Below are 13,620 nucleotides of genomic sequence, written 5' to 3'. Positions count from 1 at the left end.
TAAAAAGAAACAGACCTGAAATTGGATCTATAGAATTAAATCTAGGCGAAATGAATGCAGAAAGAGCATATAATTCTGGGACTCAATGTGAACATATAAAATTAGTTGAGAAATTGCTGCACATGTTAGAATCTTCTGTTATTCAACGAACTGTTTATAAACAATGAGTAGAATGAAGTTGCTAGCTGAATAGTACATAAGCGAAATCCATGGTGCGTAAGAGTCCTGCTGAATCCCTAAAGTTGCCATTTATAATGTATTTAATAAAATGGTTGAATGTTTGAGGCACAACTTTAAATTTGGGAATGCTCTTATCACCTAGTAAACTTGGAGAGAACATAATGTTTCATTGATTTCATTACAGTTCCCAAAGGGAATATGTATAAAATATAGATCTTAAATATGGTTATTTATATGTTCAAAGAAATATATTTCCTATCCCTTTAATGTGCATCATAGTTCTCCTACAGATAAGACCTGATTTGATGTATTGAGTATTTTGGTTTGTAATTGAGAACTCCCTTAAACTATGCCGTCATCTCACCTTTTTTAAAGGAAAGGAGAATGCAGATATCTTCATAAAGGAGTGGTTGCCTGGCTGCCAGAACCAAGAGCTTAAGAATCTTTATAAACTTGGTCCAGTAGTCCGGCTCCCTCTTTATCCTGAACTGCCTGTCTTTTCTCTTTAAAAAAATAATTATTTATTTTAATTCAAATCATTTTATTGGGGACTCAATACAATTCATATCACAATCCATACATACGTCCATTGTGTCAAACACATATGTGCATTTGTTGCCATCATCATTCTCAAAACATTTGCCTTCTACTTGAGCCCTTAATATTGGCTCCTCATTTTCCCATTTCCCTCCCCTCTCCCCTCCCCACCTCCCTCATGAACCCTGCATAATTCATAAATTATTATTATTTTGGCATATGTTACACTGTTCGACGTTTCCCCCCGGCCTCTTCTCTGCTGTCCATCCCCCAGGGAGGAGGCTATATGTAGATTCTTGTAATCGGTTCCCCCTTTCCACCCCACATTCCCTCCACCCTCCAGATATCACCACTCTCATCACTGGTCCTGAAGGAGTCATCTGTCTTGGATTCCCTGTGTCCAGTTGCTATTTGTACCAGTGTACATCCTCGGGCTTAGCCAGATTTGTAAGGTAGAATTGGGATCATGATAGTGTATGGGGGCAAGCATTTTAGAACTAGAGGAAAGTTATATGTTTCATCATTGCTACCCTGCACCGTGACTGACTCATCTCCTCCCCACTGCCCTTCAGTAAGGATATGTCCAGTTGCCTACCAATGGGCAATGAGTCTCCACCCTGCAATCACCCTTATTTACAATATGATTTTTTGTTCTTTGATGCTTGATACCTGATCCCTTCGACAGCTCGTGGTCTCACAGGCTGGTGTGCTTCTTCCATGTGGGCTTTGTTGCTTCTGAGCTAGATGGCCGCTTGTTTATCTTCAAGCCATTAATACCCCAGACCCTATATCGCTTGATAGCCGGAACCATCAGCTTTCTTCACCACATTTGTTTATGCACACGTTTGTTTTCAGTGATCATATTGGGAAGATGGGCACCCATTGATATGATTCTTTTTTTTAAACTTCATTTAAAGATAAAACCAAAGTGTTAGCTTCTTATTACGTATTTGATATTTACATCAAGCTTCTGTTTATTGCAAATATTTTTCTCAACAAAATATAGGACGTGTTTTCCACACTGGCTTTTGGGAAGCCTTGGAATGGTGTGACTCTTGGCGGCCTTAGCATCTTCCTGTCTGTACCACGAGCCCAGTTCCCTCACGGAAGTAGGAATGAGGTCTGCCCATTCTAATTAAGGGCTTGATGAGTGGGTGAACTGAAAGCGCTCTAAAGTTATGTTATCAGTGAAATGAATGGTGACCCCCCCTCTTTCTCCTTTATCATCATTCTACTCTGTGCTCCTCCCTTCTGCTTTTAGTGGGGAGGGTCCCTGATGTTGCAGAGGTTAGGCACTCTGGAGCACAGCAAAAGACTGGCAAATTAAACCCATCATTTGCTCCCAGGGAGGAAGAGGAGGCACCCTGATTCTTTGACGATTGAAGCCCTCAGAGACCTTTTCGGGGGGAGTCTTACCTTGTCCTAGTTTGTCTCTATGACCCAGTGGTGTCAGGGTCTCCTCCCACCCCCCTACTTTTGTTTTCTTTCCCACAGTCAAGAACTGTTAGCTAGATTTAATAATGCCTTTGTACCACCTGAGCATTTAAATCGGCCTTAAGGCTTTCTGTACAGGTGAGTAGTCGTTCACCTGTTTTTCTCTTCCTCTCTCCTCCACCACTTTGGAAAGTAGCCTGTGGGAAATCTGATCCAAGCTGGTCCCTTTGCTTACTTGAATGTAAACACCTCCCCAAGGTATTAATTTTCCAGACTGATTAACCTAAAATAATTGCTCCTTTTAGAAGTCAGGAAGCATTGCTGGGGTTAAATCATACTCTCAACCTGAAATTCCAGAAACCTGGGAAAGACAGATTTCCTTATGCACTGATTGTATCCACAACAAGCCTCCATGAAGAAATCAGATACTCCTTCCTCACGCATGGCTTATTCCTTAGGGCACAAGCCTGCTGTGCCTGGGCTCTGAAAGGGCCCACTGGGAGCATTTTGCAGGTTCCGCCCAGGCCACACCTCCTAATCCCTGCTCCTGGGAGAATATCAAGCTGGTTAGTGTACGTGGAACATGGCCGAACTACTACCAGTAGTAGTTTGTAGGCATTGTGGGATGTGTGGCAGTCTGTCTTCTGAAGAGTGGTGCCCGGTGCTTGTTCTGAATGCCAGGGAGCACCAAAGTCATCAGCCACTGGCGCTGTTCTCTGCCACTTTGCTGGGTATGGTAGCGGGGCAACACGAAGCAGGCAGACCCTCTTTGCTCAACAAGATTTGTTGACACAGTGGCTGCAACAATGGGCTCCAACGTCAGGAACGATTGTGAGAATGACACGGAGCTGACCGAAGTGTGTTCTGTTGTTCATTATGAATCGGAACTGACTCCAGGCACCCAACAACCGCTGACTTTGTGGGTAGAATCGAATCCACTTAGCCAGGCTTCTTCTGGCTAACACCTGAAGTCTTGAGACTCATTAGATTTACCTCCAAAGCCAAAAAAGATTATTTGTGGGGCAGTATCAGTCCTTTGTAATTTCATAGCTCCTTGGAAATGTAATTAATTTTCTTTTCCTATTATATTTCCAGAAAAGGCTTTCCGTATTCATGTATCCAGAGGAATAATTTAACTTACCACTGTGTTTTAAAAATAATTTTAATATTTTAAAGTAAGTGATGGTGTTCCATTTTAAATATTTTGTAAATTTACCATATTTTGTAAGTTGGGGACACGTGTGTTCTCGGTATTGTTTTAGGGTCTAAAAGGGACCCCAAATCTCAATATAATTTAAGGAGAGAACAGTTATTAAATTTTCAGTAGGACAAAGACACAACAGACAGACACATACTCAGCTGCAGGAGACCATTAGCACAAGGCCCAACAGGCAACCAAGGCTAAAGTCAGGCAGCCACTTGACATTGAAACAAAGGAAACTTGGGAATTCAATACATCACAATTACAGGTGGCACTGCAGAAGCAGAAGGAAGGTCATGAATGAGACACGGGCATTATTATGTTAGATATAAGAGCTTACAAGAATTGCCCTGGGCTTTCTGTCCAAGGCAGTTAGGGCTCGTGACTATGAGACAGCCTCAGTACTGTCCAACCAGGACACACCCAGGAAAGTCCCTAAGGAAGCCTGCCATCCCTCAGTACAGTAGGACCAGGTGCTGGAGAACCTTGACTATGACCCTCAGCCAGTGGGGGTTTATTTAGGTGGCAGGTGGCAGCCACTGCCAAATTTTGAGCAGGGCTTCAAATTAGTTCATTCCAGGCTGACACCGCTGCCCGCATAGACTGAGACAAAATCTACATTTGAAACTAGAACCCATATGATTCTAATAGATCCTCATCAGAATGACAGTTCTCCGAGGATCTTAAACGTTAGGTTCTAATTCAGTAATATCTGGTGGGAAAGACAAATTCTCATCAGTGGGGTGAGCTGGAATGAACTGGTTCAAAGACCCAGATTTTCAGGAAGTAAATGATCAGAGTCATATTTTAGCTTATGGCCTGCTGTCTACTCAGGGTGTGATAAGGGGCCCACAGAGGAAAATGACTTTAGTATTGGAAACAGAATGGGTTTATTATTTTCCTCTAGTGCTTTTAAAAGGCGAAAGATCGGGGAGGCTTTACCACTCCCCTAAAAAGCGACAGACTTGGAAACCCACAGGGGCAGTTCTATTCTGTCCTCTAGGGTCGCGGTGAGTCAGCATGCACCTGATGACGGTGGGGACGGTTTCAGAAGGAGCCCTGGCAGCTCTGCGGAACAAGCCTTGGGTTGCTGGCACAAACTTGGCACTGCAAGGGAGAAAAGATAGAAAGATCTGCTGTTTTTGAGCATTTCCTCGTGAATCTGATTTTCAGACGATTGCTGCTGATGACCCCAGGTGTGATTTAATTTCTATTTGTCCTGTTTTCTCTCCCGAGTATGGGAGTTTGTTTCAAAGAGTTTGTGGGAAAATGGAGTGAAAAGGTAATGGAATTTCCCATGAACTTTTCGAAACCCCCTTAGTATCTGATGGTTTGCTGAGATTCTTGGACATTTAATTAGATTCCTTTTTTTAAAAGTTGGAGTGGTTTAGCCAATAATAAGCCTTTAATGTTTTTCTTTTTTGTCCCATTTTTATGCTCTTTTTCTAAATCATTTTATTAGGGGCTCATACAACTCTTATCACAATCCATACATACATCAATTGTTTAAAGCACATTTGTACATTCATTGCCCTCATCATTCTCAAAACATTTGCTTTCCACCTAAGGCCATGGCATCAGCTCCTCATTCCCCCCCTTTGTGGCTTCCCCCCTCTCATGAACCCTTGATAATTTATAAATTATTATTTTGCTATAATTTCCCCTGTCCGACGTCTCCCTTCACCCCCTTTTCTGTTGTCCGTCCCCCAGGGAGGAGGTCACATGTAGATCCTTGTAATCGGCTCTTTTTTAAATACAAGTATGTGACACAGTTGGAAATGTCTACATACCCCTCATACTTCTTTTTTTTATTTTAAACTTTTATTCAATGTTTTCTCTGTCCCTCATATTGGTTTCCAGTTACCAGCCCGTTTCTTCTACCGTCTTCAAACAAGGCAGGCTGCCCTCAGTATCCTGGAAGGTTAACAGTGCGCCTGACCTGCTTGCTAGATGCCAGCAGCATCCCCCTTACTTGTAATAACCAGAGATGGCTCCAGTCATTGTTGATGCTCCCAGGGACTAACAGTATTCTCAGTTTGCATCGGGGCTGCCTTTCTGATGTCGTAGCTGTATGCCAGGCTTGTTGATGATGTCTTCATAAGATTGCTCCATTGTCTTGTTCCAGAGCCTCCAGCTTCTCTGCTTGACCTCTCATATCTCTTGTTCTGCTGATTGCACCATAGCAACCAGCTCTGTTTCCTCATTCTGTTCTTTAATTCTGTCAGACCTGGCCTTGGCCTGAATGTGTACAAACCAACCTCCAGCCGAGGATTTGCAGGCTCGCCCTCCCTACTTTCTCTTGCCCCCTGTGGGAGACTTGCTTTCTGCTCATCTCCTTACAGTCCGATGCCTTGCCTGAGGGTTTCTGGCTGCCTCTGCTGACTCAGCCGCTAATTATCTGCCTCCCAGCTCAGAGGGACTTATGTGCTCTGTGTAGAACTCGGCATGCTCCTACCACCAAAACATTATGCCGGAACTCAGCATTCACGTTGAATCTCCTTTCTCTCTGGAATCAGTCTTGTCCAGCCTGGTTCGGTCCATAATTTTGTTCCGTTTCATGATTCATTCTAGAGGTGAGGTGGGGCTAGGTCAGCACCAGTCACTCAGCTGTGGCCGGAGCAACGGTCTCACAGCTCTAACACCCCAGCTGTTTATGAGCCCGGGGGGAGAGGCGTTCTCAGGGTGCTGGGCAGGTTGGCTGAATGAACTCTAGGAGATACCTGCTGAAACGATACAGACACCATGCTGTTTCTTTTTTTTTTTTTTAAACATTTTATTAGGGGCTCATACAACTCTTATCACAATCCATACATATACATACATTAATTGTATAAAGCATATCTGTACATTCTTTGCTCTAATCATTTTCAAATCATTTGCTCTCCACTTAAGCCCTATGCATCAGGTCCTCTTTTTTTTTTTTCTCTCCTCCTTCCCCGCATGGTGTTTCATATAAAAAACAGAACCTGGGCCCCGTCAGAATTTCTAAGGAAAAGACCAGAAATCTGTCTCTTTAATCTGTACCCAGTGGTTCTCATCATTCAGAAAAGTTGGGGTGAAGGAAACCATCTGGGGAAGCAAGGAGACGGGTGGCACTTGGAAAGTGAAAACCCCAAACACTGAACCTGCTGCCCTTGAGACGATTCCAGCTCACAGTGGCCCTGCAGGACCGAGTAGAAGGTTCCATAGCGTTTCTGAGATTGCCATTCTTTATGGGAGCCGACCACCTTGGCTTTTCCTCTGAGTGACTAGTGGGTTTGAACTGTGTCATACAGGTCACAGCCAAGAATCTGCTCTGCCACCTTGCCTCCTTTTGGATGTAAAAGGGTGTCTTCAATAGCCGCAATTCCCTTATGGTTGGTGGCGTCTTTATCTTTTTACAAAACCTTTCTTTGATTTTTTGTACAGGTGGAAACAAACAATTTGTGTAGAATTATGTGTGTGTGTGTGGGGGGATTACTGTGCACTTGCTGGTGATTGACCTTTGGCAAAAGGATGCACTTAGAAGATTTTATTTGGGTAGCTCCCTGCTCTGAGCACGAAACCATTATCTTGGTGATGTTATGAAGCCCTTATCTCTTCCTTCCTCGTTCCTCGGGCAGCCTATTAGCCGAGCCACTGTCTCATTTTCTTTGTGGGGTGTCTCTGTGGTCTCACAGCTGGTGTCCTTATCACTCCACCCAAAGGGTTAGAAGAATGGATTCGGAGCCATGTGAGGAGGTTACATAAGTGAGGGCTCCAGTCGGAGGGAGGCCTCTCCTGGAAACATATTCCCCCCCACCCCCACCCAACGCATCGGTTTTCAACATGTGTATGTTGTAAGTGAGTCAGTGTTAAAACTGTATTTCCTTTTGCCAGCCTCCCTCCCCCAATCTGTTACACAGACTTCTTCACTCTTAAAACCTGATAATAATAATAATTTTAAAAAAGCAATGATCAATTGGTGAAGAACGACTTGTTGCCTAGGGGGCATTGAGTTCATGTCAGTGGTGGTGGAATAATTTGAAAAAGAATATCCATATAACAACGAATGAAAAGATATTCTAGAATTGTAGAATTGAATGTGGTGACAATTGTTCATCTCTTCTCTCATCCACATGTCACACAATTCGATAATTCAATCATAACTGTTAAAACAAAGCACTGGAATTGGTTTAGCAGTGTGACGGAGTGTGAGCTCTCACTCCAGGTTGCTGAATACCTAGCTGGTTGGTGTTGAATACGTAGATGCTATGGAAACATGGAAATTGAAAATCATGTTTTATTAAATTATTTCTCTTTTGACTGAGTCCCAGCAAAATTATGTGCCATGGATGAGGATGTACATATATTGCTTTCCCCAAGGGCTGTATTTCTCCTGGTCTGAAAAAAAGATACATGGTTAACATAAAAATCAGAAATTTTTCAGTTTAGATAAAAAATGATAAGCCATATTTGTTAAAAGATACTTGGGATAATTTTAGCTTTTGAGTGAGAAATGGATAAAGAGGACGAGCATAAATATGTTTTCTTCCCTTCCATGTGGGTGCAAGGTTTCTCGGTGGTACAGTTTGCCTTTAGTTCTTGGGCTCGAACTCACCAGTGGTTCCAGAGAAGAAAGATCTGGTGATCGCTGCCAAAATTACGGCCGAGAAAGCAGCACCGTGGTACAGTTCTGCTCTAGCTACGTGGGGTCGCAGTGTCTAGAAGGAAATTCTGATGTGGTGTGCAAATGTGAAGTTGTCCACTGGGGATTGGTCAGCAAGCACAAGCATGCCCACGCTTACCAGATGATTGGACACCAATTCCCGTAGCACGTTTGTTACGGTTGACTCATTGTTCTGAGCTAAAGACTGCTTTTAGTGGAGCATTCTTCACTCAGGCTGTGCAGTACCCCGAACGCAGAGTCTAGAAGGTGTTCCTGACAAATACCTTTACAAATTTACCCTGGAAATACTCTTCCTAAGCTGGAGAAAGAAAGGACTTTTCCCCCCGGTAAAGAGTTAGAGCTTCAGAAACGCACCGGGATAGTTCCACCCGGTCCCACCGGGATCAACGACAGTGAGCTTTTTGGTTTATTCTTTCTGAAACTGGCATAAGAAGCAATAGCCCTAAGGCAATTCCGTAATTTTGGCAAATGCATAACATCAACCATTAGATTCTCGTGCAGAATAGTTTCACTGCCATAAACGTGGCCCGCGCTTCACCTACCGGTACTCATTTCTGCTCTCCTGTCTTCTCGACAACCACCATTCTGCTGTCTCTATTGTTTGGCCTTTTCCAGAATGGCAAACAGTTTTTGGAATCATATGATGTGTCATCAGCATCTCACTGCTGTCGAGTCTGTTTTGACTCCCAGCAAACAACCCTGTAAGACAGGGTAGAACTGCCCTGTGGGATTCTGAGACTGGAGCTCTTTAGGGGAGCAGAAAGGCCCGTCTTGCTCCCGAGGTGCAGCCAGTGCTATTCATAGGTGCTATGTCACCAAGGCTCCTCTACAGTATGTGCTGGGTAGCACTTTTCATGTAGCATCATCCCAGCCAACGCCCAGCAGTTGACTGGTGGATGCGCTGTAGCAATTATTAGGGTCCTAGCCTGTTCTGGAGCTCTGGTGGTGTGCCTGGTAGTTATGCATTGAGCTGCAATCGGCATGGTAGGCAGTTCAAAACCACCAACAGCTCCTTGGGAGAAAGACTTGGCTTTCTACTTCCCTTCTAACAGTGGACCGCATTCTATGTTGTTCTTTATTCTTTAGGGGCTAGCTCCCAGGACATTGGAGAGGCAGCCTCCAGTGATTCTTGAGTGAGCCCTGTGAGATAACCCAATCAGGAATGAATGAACAGGTGACCTGGATTCTCAGAACTCTCTGAGGCCTGGCCCCACGTACTGGAGCAGGTGTGTCACCTGGCCCCGCCTTTGCGATGGATCTTGGGGCTTGCATTATGACTCTCAAAACTCAGAGGCGTACTTGTCCCCGGGCCAGGACCTAGCTAATTGATGCTCTAGCTGTCTTTCTGTACGCCAGCTAGGCATCATAGATTCATGGTAAAAGGTGGCCAATGGAATGAAGAGAAAGCAATGGATCCCTCCAGGTGTAAGTGATAAATAACCCAGAAGGTACAGAGCTTTCTGTGCAGGTTTACCATCTTGTGTGCCATTCATGGACCCTTCAAAACAATAGGAAAAACTCCACAGATGTTGGAATTGGCAGACACAGAAGTGACATTGCTGTCAATTTGGTTTGGGCGTTGTGTTGTGTTTCCTGAGTCTCCTTCATTCTGTGGAAGTCTGGAAGGGAATCTGTCCATCTCTGGGGAGCGGTCCTCACTGTGTTCATTGTGAGGCAGAGGAGGGGGCCATTAGGCCGCCTCTGAGTTCTCCCCTCACAAACAGAGACTAATGGCTTTCAATTACACAGTCAGTGGCTCAGAAGGTAGGGGGTGACAGCATTGCTAAGCAACGGTGGCAGCAGTATAGGCAAGCCACAGTGCATTTTCTGCTTCAAGCGAGTGAAGCGTCCTCACCATGGTTGCTTGTAGTAATGCCCAGTTACCCAGGAAGCCACATAAGATGGCAGACCCACTCTGAAGATTAGGCCACGGACCAGGAAGTAAGCCCAAACCCAAGCAAAGTCCTTGCTTTGTTCCTTTATGTGCTTATTCTTTTTTTTAATCCTTTTATTGGGGGCTTGTACAACTCTTATCACAATCCATCCATCCATCCATCCATCCATCCATCCATCCATCCATCCACTGTGTCAAGCACATTTGTTGCCATCATCATTCTCAAAACATTTCCTTTCTACTTGAACCCTTGGTATCTATCAGCTCCTCATGTCCCCCGCCTCCCTCCCTTATGAACCCTTGATAATTTATAAATTATTATTATTTTTTCATGTCTTATACTGACTGATGTCTCCCTTCATTCACTTTTCTGTTGTCCATTCCCCAGGGAGGTGGTTATATGTAGATCATTAGGATCGGTTCTCCCTCTCTCTCCCCATTTTTCCCTTGCCCCCCCCCCCCCCGGTATCGCTACTCTCTATTGGTCCTGAGGGGTTTATCTGTCTTGGCTTTCCTGTGTTTCCAGCTCTTACCTGTACCAGTGTACACGCTCTGGCCTAGCCAGATTTGTAAGAACTAGAGGAAAGTTTTATGTTTCATCAGTGCCACACTGCACCCTGACTGGCTCATCTCCTCCACAGATAGGCTTTGGGTCTCCACTCCTCACTCCCCCTCATTCACAATGTGCTTATTTACATGTTTCTCACAGCTGCTCGGGTGAGTCCTAGTTAATTTCATTTACACGTCGATTCTGATTCAGTATATGTGGTGGGGAAAAGTAGATTCTCGGCAGCATGTTGAAACCCAAAGGGCCTGGTTCAAAGACTTATTTGTAATGGTCCCCCAGTGTCTGATAGAGGTGTGCTTCACTTGATGTCCACTGTGCATCCCATGATACAGGCTGCTCTGCCATGTGGACATCGAATGGCCTTCGTCTGGAGATGCGGGGCTCCTGGGCTAAGCTGGCCCAGTGGCTGCAGTGTGAAATGCAGTCTAGGCACCTCTTGCCATGGGCACCTCAAGCGAGTGCTCGCCTGAGCCTGCCTGGCTGTTCCCAATTCTGCTCTGTCAGAGGCAGGGCTGGCCAGCTTGCTCTTAAGGACTTTCCTGCTAAGAAGATCACGTGGGCCAGTGAGGCTGAAGTTGCTCAAGGCAAGGCTGCAGTTCTCAGGATGCAGATGTTGGGGACCACACCAGGCAAAATGCAAAGACGACTAGGTTCTGTGTCACCGGAGGTTAAGGGACCTGGGCTGAGAGTTAGAACCCATGCCACCAACGGATAGAGTGGCGTGCAGGCTAAGCTTGGCTTGCTAGCAGAAGTGGAACTCTGGGCTCATGACAAGAGCTATGCTTGTGGATGTAAAAGAGCAAGCAACGGGATATTGCTACAGAATCGTAGACACCTTTGTTATCTACATAAACACCAAAACGTGAAGCCATACATTTCCCAGGGAAGGTGGTGTTTCCATCTTTCTGACTCTGTCCCAAACAATCTTGAGCTCTTCCATTTTTTCCGTGTCAAACTGGCACTTTTGACCTCCTCAAGGCATTCAAATTGTATCACTTTGAAATGTTCATTAAGTTTTGGAGGAAGAGAGTCGGAAGGGGCAAGGTCAGGGCCATAGTGTGGATGGGGTAACGTTTCTCAGTGAATTTCTGGCTGCCCTGGAGAGCTAGCAGGGCATTGTGTGATGGGGGAAAAGCCCCTTGATGCAGTATTCCTGCCCCCCCCCCCACCATTTTCATAAAACTTCTTCATAGTTAGCCCCTTGATTGTCCTGTGCCCTTTGAGAAGATCTGCGTGAGCCTTCAGGATCCCCCCCAAAACAGACACCATATCTTCTTTCTCTGGAAGCTTAATGGTCCAGCAGATCCATTCCTGAAGCTTCTCTTGATTGGATCCTTTTTTTGAGACTAAGCCAAGTGCCTTACTAGGAGAACTTGTTTGCGACTGTCTCCTGCTGGCACAACCACATTTAATCATATTTTGTTTAGAACTGGCATCTTATTGGCAATACTTTTTATGTACCCCTAATTATCCCAGAGCCAGGGTTAGTGTTTTTCATACAACAAATGCACCTAAAACATCATTGGCTAGATGATCATTATATAAAGAGCTACCGATTTGAAACAGAGAAAGACCATTAAATTGTATGCAGGAAATGAACACAGGCTAATGAATATATACAAAGACTCATTGATTATTACTCAAACCATCATTTAAACTCATGAAGTATTATTTTTCACCAATTGAAAAAAATTGGAGTAGATTTAAAAAATACCATGTCCTGCCTTTACACTGGGTAAACCTGCTTCCCACGGCCACTTGAAAGTGTTGAAAAGCAAGGAGGGTACTTTGAGGGCAAAAGTTCATGTTATTTTCAATGGCCTTGTGTGAAAGTTGGGTATTGAGTAAGGAGGACCGAAGAAGAATCGGTGCGTTTGAATTACGGTGCTTGTGAAGAACATTAAAAGTCCCAAGGACTGCCCAAAGGACAGACACATCTTGGAAGAAATACAGACTGAGATTTGATGACAAAGGAGGCGGATGCTCATGAGGAGAATTCAGCACACATTCCATTCCTTCCCCTGATTCCTGAATCTCCTTCTTCCTGACTTGTAGGCCAGGGCTAGGGAACTGTACTAGTCAAACATTAAGAACCCCCTCTTGTAGTCGCTGTGCATTTCTCTGCGAACCACAGGTCTGCAGTCAGAGACTATCAGCTGCTCGAGAAGAGAAAGATGGGTCTTTCTACCCCTGTAAAACCTGACAGTCTCAGAAACCCTCAAGGGGCAGTTCTGCCCTGACCTATAGGGTGGCTACGAATTGGAATTGAGCCGATGGCATGGAGCCTGGTTTGGTTTTTAATGTGATGGCTGGAACTGCCTTTCTTTGGTGCGGCCTGTGACTTTAGTTGGTAATGATGATTTTGCTGGCTCTCTAGGGTCCAAGGGCCTGATGTTCCCCATCTCTGCTCTGTCCAAACAGAGGCCAGTTGTATCTTGGATGTCGGATTGAAAGTTTCTAAGATTCTAGAAATTAAGCAATGCAATTAGAAGTGCTTAGAGTTAATATTAGACCAATTAACTGGATGTCCCATGGAACCATGACCTCAAATCTGCAAACCGAGGAACTAGATGCCATGAAGTTCTTGGTATTTCATCAGCAGCCTCAGCAGCTCCTCCTCTTCCCCATCCCTTCCCTTTTCCTCTTTTTGTCATCTGTCACACAACTTTTGGCAACTCAATTTTTTACAGAGGTACAACTTATTGACAGTAATCACAGTAATAAATTCTACAAACCTACCCTTAATCAACACAAGTTTCCCATCTCTGGGAACCTAACGTCAGTACTCCGTAGGTAGCAAATCTCCTCCCGCTTTACTCCCTTATTGCCCTTGATAACTACTAATAAACTTTACACTCGATTAATTTCTTATCTTTTTGTATAATTGGGACCATACAATGTTTGTCCTCTCTGATTTACTTATTTCTCATCATATTGTCTTCAGGCTCCATCATATTGTAGCATGTGTCAAGAATTCATTTCTCTTATTGACTGAATGGTTAGTCATTTGTATCTGCCTATGACATTTTGTTTACCCATTCATCCATTGATGAGCATTTGTTTTTCCCGCATCTCTCGACATTACTCGCTATGAGTAATGTTACATTGATTGGTGTTCAAGCATCTGTTGGATATTCTGCTTTCAGTCTTTTTGTATA

At 44.4% G+C, this 13,620-nt stretch overlaps 1 protein-coding gene across 1 annotated transcript in view; it reads left to right on the top strand.

Moving 5' to 3' along the window:
- Positions 1 to 13,620, top strand: part of ABCC4 (ATP binding cassette subfamily C member 4 (PEL blood group)) — a 257,587-nt gene that overhangs the window by 65,947 nt on the left and 178,020 nt on the right. The gene's annotated exons all lie outside the window — the stretch shown is intronic.

The sequence above is a fragment of the Tenrec ecaudatus genome, chromosome 11, assembly GCF_050624435.1.
Source record: "Tenrec ecaudatus isolate mTenEca1 chromosome 11, mTenEca1.hap1, whole genome shotgun sequence".
Taxonomy (NCBI): Eukaryota; Metazoa; Chordata; class Mammalia; order Afrosoricida; family Tenrecidae; genus Tenrec; species Tenrec ecaudatus.
This window is presented reverse-complemented; position numbering and strand designations above follow the sequence as displayed.